The sequence below is a fragment of the Pinus tabuliformis genome, chromosome 4_1 (genome assembly GCF_031772625.1).
Source record: "Pinus tabuliformis cultivar Carrire ecotype Pingquan chromosome 4_1, CPIR1, whole genome shotgun sequence".
In the NCBI taxonomy this organism is placed as follows: domain Eukaryota; kingdom Viridiplantae; phylum Streptophyta; class Pinopsida; order Pinales; family Pinaceae; genus Pinus; species Pinus tabuliformis.
Window position 1 is genome coordinate 554396040 of NC_142303.1, and position 12855 is coordinate 554408894.

The 12855-nt window shown below is 36.8% G+C and overlaps 1 pseudogene; it reads right to left on the bottom strand.

Moving 5' to 3' along the window:
* Positions 1-9820: 9820 nt before the first annotated feature.
* Positions 9821-12855, bottom strand: part of LOC149177035 (serine/threonine-protein kinase GRIK2 pseudogene) — a 33710-nt pseudogene continuing 30675 nt past the window's right edge.

Genomic DNA, 12855 nt, shown 5'->3' on the forward strand with positions numbered 1-12855 from the left:
AGCAACCAGATGGATTCATCCTTGGAAATGATCCAAAACTTGTATGCAGACTTAAGAAGGCACTCTGTGGTCTTAAATAGGCTCCAAGGGCTTGGTATTATCATCTGGACAAATACCTCCATCAACAAGGTTTTTCAAAAGGATCAGCAGATAACAATCTATATATAAAAATTGACAATGATAAATTACTAATACTTGTTGTGTATGTTGATGATATCATCTTTGGTAGCAATGAAGAAGCCATGAGTCAAAACTTTGCCTTGGTGATACAGAATGAATTTGAAATGTCCCTACTTGGTGAGCTCACATATTTTCTTGGTTTATGAGTCCAACAAAACAAAGACGGTATCTTTCTATCACAAACCAAGTACCTCAAGCAGATCTTGAAGAAATATGGCATGGAAGATTCGAAACCAGTATGTACCCCTATGGTAACAGGATGCAACCTCAGCGCAAATGATGAATCAGTAGCAGTACATCAACCAACCTATAGATCCATGATTGGCAGTCTGCTCTATTTGACAGGTACTCGACCAGACATCATGCATGCAGTGGGAATAGTTGGAAGATTTCACGGAAATCCAAAAGAAGCACACCTTCAAGCGGTTAAAATGATTTTCAAATATCTTCAAGGAACACAAAACTATGGCTTATGGTATCCTAGAGATACAGATCTCACACCATGCATATACAGATGCAGAATGGGCAGAAAGCGTGGATGACAGAAAAAGCACTAGTGGTGGTTCATTCTTTATGGGTTCTAGATTAGTATATTGGTTCAGCAAGAAACAAAGTTCAATTGCATTATCTACAGCTGAAGTAGAATATGTGGCTGCTGCATCTTGCTACACACAACTCCTTTGGATGATGCAAACATTGCAAGACTTTCAAATCACTTGTACTCCACCTATCTCCATTTTATGTGATAATACAAGTGCAATCAGTATTTCAAAGAATCCAGTCATGCATTCAAAGGCCAAGCACATAGCTATCAAATATCATTTTCTTCAGGAACAAGTGCTTGAACAAAAGGTCAAATTGGAGTATGTTCCCTCCAAGGAACAGGTCGTTGATATATTCACCAAACCACTACCCAGGGAGACATTTGAATACCTCAAACAGAAGCTGGGAGTAGTTGATGCATCATCTTATTGTTGAAACTTGTCTATTTTAGAGAAAAGTGGTTGTACATGAGTCTCATGAGGAGAATCCGCGTACATACGCCGGTTTCGGTTGATACAGTCGCGTATATGTTGATTTGAAGAAAATCAGTGGGCTAGACTTAGGATGAAAAGAGTCTGACATGGGTCTGACAGAGACCATTTGGCACAGGTTCAGGGGGGCATATACTTCTAATAATGCATTGTTGGCATTATCTTAGAAGATCTTGGTTTATTTTCACAATTGTTTTTGGTTTCAGGTGGAACAGGTGTTGAGGGAGAACATCGTTGCTGGTCTAAATGATGATTGACAAATGCTGCTGATAATAGTTGTTGATGACTATCATAGTCTTGTTGTAGATAATTTGTCTCTATGTCATATATATCTCGTTTCCCCACTATGCCTGGGATGTATGATGTAATGTTCTTATTTTATCATGTATAAACTTTTGGTGTATCCCCACTTGGTTGGGTAAATTAGTCAATATTGGCATATCCCCACATGGTTGGGAAATGGATTTATGTATGAGTCTTTGGTGATAGGAAGGTAATCTATAGAGTCATGTTCTTTCTAGTATAACATCTTTTTGCAAACCTTACCTACCGTCAGGGGGAACATGGACAGCATGGCAAAGCAGAAGATTTCAGCATGTACTCAGGGGGAGCATCACCCTTTGCCCTTGATGACAAAGGGGGAGAGTGACTTAGAATGACTTGGGGTTGCCATCAAGTCCAAAGGGGGAGATTGTTGGCATTATGACACAGGTTTGGCACTATGACTCAGGTGTTGTCCTTGATGGCAACTCACTCAGATGATAGATCACAGTTCAGGCTCTCAGAATAAAAGGAAAAGAAATATACGCAGTTTCCACTTAACCAAGTCGCGTATACACGCGGGATCGCCAATCAAAAGTCGCATATGTGTATGCACGCACTTTCATGCACGGAAAAGCGTGTACATGTGGGAAAACTTATTTTTAGTCCATGGTATTTGGTCCTTGGTATCTGGACCTATGGTTTTGGACCATGGTATCTTGTCTGAAGTGTTGAACCCAGGTATTGGTTCTAAGTGGTTTTGGACCATGTTATAGAGTAAGCACTAAGACTATAAAAGGGCAAGGAAATCACTAGGCAAAAGTATTCACTCAAGTATTGAATATCTTAAGAAGAGCAAGATCTAGAATACTGGTCATTAGGTTATGGTGCATAGTTGGATCTGAACCAAGGAGAAACTTGAGCGCTAGAAAAAGGATAAGTTCTATTGATGGGTCAAGATTTCAAGGCTTGAATAGTAGTATCTTTGTGTGATTTTGATCTGTTATATTTGGCGCATGACTTGATCTATAAATTTGATAATCTGGGTATAACTGATGTCTGAATATTTGAAAAGGGAAAATTGTCTTTTATAGATCTGTACGCAGGTTCGGCACAGCAAGAGTGCGTATACATGCTGGTTCAGTAATTCAAAATAGCGTATATGCTGGTTTGCCTTAATACAGAAGCGTATGCACGCAGGTTCTTCATATTGAAGTAGCGTACGTCTCATAAAATATGTTTTAGCTACTTCTGTTTATTGCTGCAGTGTTCTGGGTTCAGAATTGGTGTCTGGTTACTGTTACTGTTTTCTGGTTACAACATTCAGAGAAGTGATTGTTTGAATCAATTTTTGATTGGTGCAAAGGAGATTGGTTGATGCAGATATATTTGATGTTTGTTTGATGTTATTAATGGATCCAGTATGAAAATTTATGAAACGTGGTCTCTAGAAGAAAAAAGAAGGTTGTAGCCTTCTGTAGGTCAGCACCTACATACTAGTACATCAGCGAGTACAAGAGCTAAGGGAGTTGTAGCTCCCTTCTAGGAGAAGTTGGAGAACGAGAGAAGGTTGTAGCCTTCTGCAGGTAGAAGCCTGCGTACTGGTATAAGACTGCACTAGTACAAAAATATTGTAAAATGAAGTTTTTTATTAAAAGAATATAGAGACGAATTGCAGTAGGTGGTTTTCACCCACATTGGGTTTCCACCTTATATCTTGTATTCATGTGTATGATGATCTGTTCTATTTTACTGCACCTGTTTACTGTTCTTATGGTTAATGAAGTTCTGATGCACTGAATTAAAGATCAACATTTAATGGATTAATTGAATCATAAAGTTTACTGATATATGTTGGTTTCTTTAGACACAGTTGCGTATATACGTAGGTTCCCATAACTGAAGTAGCGTATATATATCTGAGTATGAAAATGAAAAAGTGTTTGATTTGATAACACTGATTCACTCCACCCCCTGCCCCGCCCGCCACCTCCACTCAGTGTTATTTCCAACAGAATGATGGTTAATTATGTGCAAAAGGGAAACAAGGCTAAGCTAATCTTGCTGGCCAATATTTTCATCCCATCAAATAACAACAGGCAGTGTTATTTCAGTTGGCATCATGGTAGCGTCATCAAGGTTGAGCTAGATGGAAGTATGCATGCTAAACATGCGTACTTCAATATGTATGAAAATCTAATCCCAACCACTAGTTAGGTGTCAAAATTGTCCCTCCAAGTGTCTCAATTTAGTTTCAGTTAAGTCCAGTTTAAGTCGATTTTAACTCCGGACATTTATTATTGATGTTTCCAATGTAATCTTATTTAAGTGATTTGTAATACGAAGAAGAGAAAGTCCTCTACTCCATATTTTGTTCTCTTCAATTTTTGTCATGGTATCAGAGCTTGTAAGACTCTTTGACATAGTAGCAGAGATCAGAGCAGTTTGCATAAAACTCCCAGAAAGAGCAACAACGCGAGCGAAGAGAGAAAAGCAAAGAAAATAGGCGAGCCGGAATAAGATTCTTTGAGAGAGCAATAGAAGTTTGAAGAAGCCTACTGCAAAGAAGCAAAGAGAAAGCGTAAGACTCTTTGAGAGAGCAACATAAATTTGAAGAAACCTGCAGAGAAGTAGCCGGAGAACCAAGAAGCCAGAAAATTCTACCCAAAATCGATTTTTTATTAAAAAGTGTTGTGATAACGCTCTGTGTTATTTCGATACAATGTGTTACTAATGCAGTTGAGCAGTTTGAAGTGCCACGTTAGTTTAAAAAACTTACAACATTTCCTCTCACAAGTGGCCATAGAGCCTAGGAAAGAGCGTTAGCCAAATTCCGTTGCAACGAATTCCAACGTGAATGGCCAAAGGTTTGAGCTTATATAAAATGCACATGTGAATGAAAAGTGTATTGTATTAGTTTGAAAAACAAATTACATTATTTAAAAAGGCTCATGTAATATTTCATTGCATTAACTAAAATCGATTTATTTTTTAAAAGTGTTGTGATAACGCTGTGTGTTATTTCGATACAATGTGTTACTAATGCAGTTGAGCAGCTTGAAGTGCCACGTTAGTTTCAAAAACTTACAACATTTCCTCTCACAAGTGGCCACAAAGCCTAGGAAAGAGCGTTAGCCAAATTCCGTTGCAACGAACTGAGATCAAGCGAAATGCCCACATTTTTGTCTCCAATGAAATGTGGTTTGATATTCCAACGTGAATGGTCAAAGGTTTGAGCTTATATAAAATGCACATGGGAATGAAAAGTGTATTGTATTAGTTTGAAAAACAAATTACATTATTTAAAAAGGCTCATGTAATATTTCATTGCATTAACCTTTTTTTATGACATTCGTATGAGATTTGTGAGAGGTGATCTCTTAAAAAGGGCTTCGTATCATGTAATTTAGGCTTCAATTGTATTGAAAAGGCTCATATTATTTTTAATGGGTTGGATATGATTTTTAATGGCTTCGATGAAAAGTCTAGCCATGTAATTCCTTAAAAGGTTTTCGAGGGTATTAGTGTTCATATATACTTTAAAAGGCTAGCCATGTAATTCCTTTAAAGGTTTTCGAGGGTATTAGTGTTCATATATATTTTAAAAGGCTTTGTTCGTAGTATTTTTTTTTTTTTCCTTTAAAAAACGAAAGATTTATATTTTAGAGGGTCTATTAAAAACAAAGAAGATGTTTTAGAGAATTTTAGACCTATCTATTTTATAGAATTCGGGCAACAGAGAAGCCATCACAAAGACGCACAATAGGAAACCGTTATGTCTGCAAGTCCATTTTGAGTCACAGAGAGCCACTGTTAAAAAAATGGAAAAATCCAAGAGGCTTCTTTTCATTTCATATGCCAAGACAACCAAGGAGGCGTGGGATACACTTGAGAGGAGTTTTGGGGTAAGGGGGAGAATTGAATTTGAAGTTGAAGGTGGATCTATAGCAACAAATCTACATCCAGATGAAAAAATCGTTGAATCCCACTGTGCTCAGCCACAAGTGGATGATGTCTATGAAGAAGTCACAAAAGAAAGAGAGAAGGAGCACGTAGATGCTCACGAACCCCACTTTGCATAGCCACAAGTGGACAAAATTTTGGTGATTCTAGCAACAAAGCTTTCTGATGACAATATGGTGAATCCAACAACAGAGCTTGCTGATGACAATTTGGTGAATACAGCAACGGAGCTTGCTAATGAAGACTTGGTAAATCCAGCAATAGAGCTTGCTGATGAAATTTTGGTGAATCCAGGAACTGAGCTTGTTGATGAAAGTTTGGTGAATCAAGCAATAGAGCTTGCCAAGGACAATGAAACTGCCATTGGAGCAGTCTATGCTAAGGTGAATCCAGCAATTAATATTATTGATGTAAAATTTGATGAAGACTTGTTGGCTAATGATCAATAGTTGCAGGTGATGCAACAAAAACATCATATAGACATGATGTTATTCAATGATAAAATCCCAAATGAGTCAGTGGAAGACAACCTATTTGTAGCAGCACAGGTTAGTAAAGAAGTCATAAAGACAGAGATGAGAACAGAGGAAGAGGCAAACAAGGAAGCCCACAAAGAGCTAACATACACATAAAAAGAGGTAGAGAAAGAAGCACAACAAGCGAAAGCTCCCATTACAGAGCAGAAAGAACAAAACCATGTGGTTTTGCAAATGTTTGTAAACTTACCATTGATTTCCAATGTGCAGGTACACAAAATGATTATGAAGAACAGATAAATTTCCTTGAAGCATGGCTTGCAACACCATGCCTTGATGAAGTCTACATAGAAGCTGCAAAAATTAATGTTGAAGAAAGCTTGGATGATGAAAACATCAATGAAATTTTCAGGTATTGGAGTCATGAAGAGATGAAATTATATTATGGTCTTATGTTGTAGTATATTGAAGATGAAAAACGCACTACATAAGATAATATGTGGAATCAGCCCACATACAAGTCATTTTTTGAAGAAGTCCAGGATATGCTTAGACAATTTGGAAAAATGGAAGACCTACACCAGCAAATGAAGAAACTCAGGTTTGAAGGATACAACAAAGAGAAAAGATTGAAACATTTTAGAGGCTACAAAATCTGGAAAAAGAGAAGAAGAAAAGTTGAAGTCAATAATTAAATTGTAAACCTAGCTAAGACATAGACCAGCAGGTAACTTAATTGAATTTTTTATGTGGTTGTAATTAAGGGGGAGTGTTGGAGAATCTAATCCCAACCACCAATTAGGTGTCAAAACCGTCCCTCCAAGTGTCCCAGTTTAAGTCGAGTTTAACTCCAAACATTTATTACTGATGTTCCCAATTTAATCTTATTTAATTGATTTGTAATACTGACTGCTCCATATTTTTTTCTCTTTATTTTTTGTCACAATCTCCATGCATGTGCATCTCTTTATGGAGGTTCTGATTTCTATTAGTTTTCTAGTCCTCGCTCGATCATTCTGAAGGGTCGCAAAGTTGAGAAAAGTAATGCAATGTATAGTTGATTTGAACTCTAGCGGGTAGTAAATTCTATTCTTTAAGCCTAAAGCCATGAATGAAATCCATTCAAAGCAGTTTCTAGAGATTAGCCTCTGTTCCTGGTTGTCAAAGTAAGGTTGTCTTCCGGGTGGTTGGCAGATTCTCTTTGTGTGTGATGTCTTTATGGAGATATATTTATGTGTAGATTCATTAGATTCCTTTTATGCATGGTTAATTTTAATAATTTAAAAGTAAGTTTGTTTTTTTTATTATCTCATCCCCGATCTAATGATCTGAATTAGATTAAATTTTCCACATTTACCAAATTATTGTCTCCAAAAGTTGTACGCTTGTAACTTGGTATCATCTTTCAATTTTAGTAAGATCCATGAAGCAAAAGTTGTTAATATATTGTTAATTCATTGTTAGTTCCTTGGTCAAATGTTGTATAAAAGGAAATTGATTGATATTTGGACAAAATTAAACTAGGTCATTGTAGAACTTTTACTCCATCAAAAGGATTTCAAGTTATTTGAGCATATATTTTTCACCTTTCTTAAAGTCTATATATATATATATATATATATATATATATATACTAGAAACAACTTGAATAAGTGACCTCTAGCCTATAATGGATGCCTTAGCCGCCCTCAAGGCCGAAAAAGAAGGATTAATTGCCCAGAATCATCAATCTCGTAAAATTCTAAAACTACAATCAACTGAGAATTATCGCATTAACATAAACGAAATGGATAATTCTGTGACAGAAGCCTTCAATTATTACAATTTTAACACTGGCCCAAAGGATAATAATGATACAACTAACAATGAAGGAAGCACGATGAATAACGATAATGTTAACAACAGTTTCATATCCGACTACCCAAAACAAGAATTCTGTGACAGAAACGAACCAGAAGGATGATTATAGCACAATGAATAATGCCGAAAACGACAATGTTAATAGCAACAATTGTGTATCCCTGGACGTGGCTGCCCAAAACAGGAATCCCATGACAGAAATAAATGATAATGATGATTATAAAATAGACTAAAGAGGAAATGAATAATGATAATATTAACAGGTGCGTATCCCTGGACGTCACTACCCAAAGCAGGAATTCCATGATAGAAATGAGGGAGAATGTTAATTATAACATTAATTCAAATGATAAAATATGCACGATGATAACAGTCAGTGGTGGCAATATGACTGCTTTTTCCCATGTTTTTTTTGCAATTTGTTGATTTTTGGAAATGTAATGCTAGAAAAATCCATAGAAATCATATATTTACAATTAGTAGCAAGCTTATTTTTACTGGAAAGATTTAACTACCATTAAACAAGCATAAGTGGAGACCTTGCAAGATATTTAATATTTATAGCACAAATACACATGGAATGAAATAGAGACTTTGGCTTTGTGGTTCCCACTAGCCTCACCCAAAGCGAAGACCTCTACATAAGTTAACAAATTTATTAACGATGATATTCCACCAAAAAAAATTGTGGGGCCCACAATAGAAGTTATTATTCATCCATTAAAGTACGTTCCCACCCTCATATCTAGACTAGTGACACAACCATCACATAGCACTGAGCACATGGCTCAAACTCCCGCTCCCACTCAAAAATATTTTCTAGATTGGTTGATGATAAAATATTAAAAAATGGGAATGGGGTGAGTTTACTTACATGTGTAGTGTACTTTTGGTTACTTTAACCTCACTTGTCATTAGTGTGGATGCGAATACAAGGAAACTTTCCACCAACTAATAGAAACATCATTTATTGGAGCCCCTGTCTCTTCTGTCAACCGCTCTGCGTTCCCCCAAAACACCGCTCCATGTGTGGGAACTTCTTTGGAATTGGCGGTTTGGGCAATAAAAGCCTAATAAGTGTAATTAACATTGACACTTAACTTCGTCGTCAAATTTGTTTATGTTGGATTACAGAGTTTTGGACTAAAACACTCCTCAAATGAGCTTTTGTTTGTATTTTTGAAATATTTCCATATTTGGTTCCTTATTTCGACCACCTAGCAAAAATATACTCACGTGTCCCCAGATTTGGTCCAATTCTTATCTGCTACATTCAACACAAGATTGGCCTATTTTCATATTTGGTTCTTTATTTTGACCACCTATCAAAAATCTACTCAAGTTTCTTGGTCCAATTCTTATTTGCTACATTCGACACCAGATTGGTCATTCATATCTCTAAATTTTCTAGTTGGTTGGGATAAGTTTTGGTGGTTTATTGTTTTTCCTTTAAATCCAGGTCCATAGAGAAGCATTTTTTTTATTTTGAATTGAACAATGTCAATTACATCGGGGAGTTCCTTCTAAGATGAACTTGATTACTACATCTTACCAGCGCATAATCTACAATAAAAACATTGGACTTGCTTGTTACAACCTTACCAACACATAATCTGCAACTGAGACACCAAGATCTTGAAGAATTCCCTTATAGCTAGTGAAGTGCTTGAACATTAGCCACCATATCATGTGATTCTTGATTATTATTTGCATGGTTAGAATTGTCAAATAATATTCCTTTGGGGTCCCAATTGCATTAGAAGTAAGTCCAACTAAAGTATGCAACTAAATATCTAAAGTCATACAGGGGGATACATTGTACAAGCATCATAAAAAAACTCAATATAAATACAATGAGAAAAGGAACCCCTTCTTTTGAAGAACCACAACATCTCTTCCGTGACCAACCAACCATGAAATATGTAAAAATAAAATCCATAACCATCCCTATTAAATTGATTTCGATAATACTTCAAAGGTAGCTACAATTTGCTCATGATGAACAGAATGATATCTAAAGCTACCATATTCACATTTCCTCAAAACCTACATAGTTGATGTGAAATCCTTCATAACCCATGGATGTATTGCAACGACCTCTAAGCTCATCCTTTTCTTTGTATCCTTTTAAAGACGGCCTTTGAGTAAGTTTGCAAGTGTTGGATTCAAATCCTTTGGAAGGACAAGTAGATCATGAACAATCTTCTCATATGTGCCTTGCAAGGAGTCACTAATGAAGGGATAAAAACCCAACACCATGTAGTATAATGTCAAACCCAATGCCCATACATCAACAATTTTAGCATGATATGTCAAGCCTAAGCAATATTCTGGCACAATAAGAACAGGAATACCAGGAGACCTTCGAAGCTCGTCATTGCTGCCCTCAAACATCCTACCAACACTGAAGTCAGAAATCTTAACTGTTCCATCGTTCCCAACCAAAAGGTTTTCTGGTTTGATATCTCCATGAAAAATATTATGAGCATGTAGATACATGAGACCTACAATAACATCTCAAAATAATTTTCTAGCGATATCTTCCCCAATTCCTCTAGCTAGTCTAGAACCTTGAAAAATCCCCCTTCCTTTAACATATTCTAAGACCATGTAAAATTAATTAGTATCCAATCATCAATAACCTCGATTAAATTGAAAACATTGGGAGTTGTTCAAAGTTGTCATTGATGTCAATATGTCATTGTTGGAGATGGAAAATATTCTTGTGATGCATGAATTACCCTTTTGTGATGTTTCCCTATCCTCATGCAAACCCTAGAAGAAAACCCTAAGCATGAAGATATGCATAAGTCAAATTCCCTAAAACCCTAAAGCCCTAGCTTCTTGATGCCCTAGATGCCCATGAAACCTAGCTCTGGATAGCTCTTGATTATTGATCATAAAGCCCTAGTCCTAAGTTCTTGATGTAATCCCTAGAACTAATGCTTTCTATATGATATCTAGCCTAGGTGAAAATGCCATAGCATTAACCATATACATTAACGAAACCCTAGCATTTTACCTTGTGAAATAATGTTGCATGAATGATTGTTGGATGAAAAATAAGATGAATACTTAGCCTTCTTAATTGATGCTCATGTTGCCCTAGTCTTGAAGGCCTAAGTCTATGAAGAAGGAGCCTTAGACATAAAATACCAAAGGCTGCCATGAATAAAATAATGATGACAATTCACAAATTTAATTTTCTTGATGGTAAAATGACCTCATTTAAGGATGGAATTGGCGTGAGATCATAGAGGACATTTTTCCCTTTCTAATGAGCTATTAGTCGCCTTCTAACTCCTCTTAGATTTAAAAAAATCGATTTTACAAGTTGGAATAATATATTTTCTATGCTAAGCCAACATGAGCCAACTTATGCAAGTCGGCGTCTAATCCATGTGATGTGTCTCTTCACCTTAACTCAAAAAATTGTATAAATAGAAGTTCGAATCCATCATTTTGACCATCCAATTTCAGTGAAGGAAACACATAGTTCGAATAAGAACCACAAGAGAAGATAAGAGGTCGAGGATGACATTGAAGTTTACTGTTTGGGCTATTTTTTTGATTGGGTTATCAATCAAGCTCAGACCTGTGACTACAGTGGAATCTTCCAAACATACCTACTTATTCTTGGAAGCTCAAAGTTACAAAACTTGTGGTAATAAGACCTCAGACCAGTGATAAAATCATGTGACAGTCATGTGATAAACTCAGATCTGGAATTGCAGTCATATACGAGGAGACTCTGACCTGTGAAGTGGAGGACGAATTTGTGTGTATGGAAAACTACCTTGTGGTGGCATAATAACTCGGGATGCCAGTTGTTATACCAGTAATAAAACTTGTCACCAATAATCTTGTCGTATGGACAATCTTGTGGAGATTTGCAGTGCCTCAAAGTTGCGATGGCATAAAAGCTAAGACAATAACCTGTGGATAGTCTTCCTATGGATTAGTGATAAAAATTAAGAAAGGTTCTATATACCTCGAACCTATAACAATGAAAAAGCTCAGATTTATTTGGAAGACTCATTTATCCATGGAAGGGTCTAACTTGGTATCTCTTCTAGCTGGGACAATCACCTATAAAGAGCATTGACCAATGACAGTTGTGGAGGCTCGGATTTAGGAGCTCAGGTCACATAAAAGGCTCAGACCTGCATGTGGACAGTCACTAGAGAGAGACTGCACCTCATACCAACAAACTTGTTAACCTATTCTTCTAAGACCTGTAGCTTGCTACCATCTCGAACATATGATCAGTTTCCTTTAGAGGTCGGAACTGTGACAATCATCTATGGATAAAAGGCTCAGATTGCAGTGATACCTCGTACAGTTAAGCCTTGAAGTATTTTGGAGTAGTCCTTGAACTTGGAGCTTTGAATTTAAAGGTTGCTTTGGAGACTATCTTGAGCATCTAGCAGACTTGTTAAAGTCTAGTTTGCAAAACTTGTGAAGACTTGTTGACTTGTGAAGACTAGTGAGGAACTATTGACTTATGAAACATTCTTGAAGTTTTGGAACATGTCTTGGAGAAGCCTTCATTGTCTTGGATAATTCTTGGGGAATCATATTGAAGACACCTTGAAGGATTCTTGAAGACATTTGGAAGTCCTATAGAAGTTGATCTTGGAGGCGCCCTTGAACATCATGATGCATTGCTAAAGTGATCATGAGGTGACCTTGGAGAATTTGGTTGGGTACCATGAAGAGTTGTAGTGACACCTTTCTAAGAAGACAAAGTTGTCATTAATGAGGCAAGTGCTTTGAATATTGATTGAAGGCAGTGCTGAAAGTGAAGATATTGTCAGGGATTGTTGCAGAAGATATTGGGAGCCATGAAGAATCATTAAACTTATATGATGAATTGAAGTTGTGGGTTGGAGCCCTAAAGGATAGGAGTCCTCAAGAAGACTAGGTTGGAGCCTGTACCAGAGATAGGGTTGGATCCCTAGATGTTGGTGCCTCAAAGTGACAACGTTGGAGCCTTGGGAAGATAGGGTTGGAGCCTTGTGAAGTCCAAGTCGGTTCTTGGAAAAGTACAGGTTGGAGCGTGATGTATTGAATATTGGTGT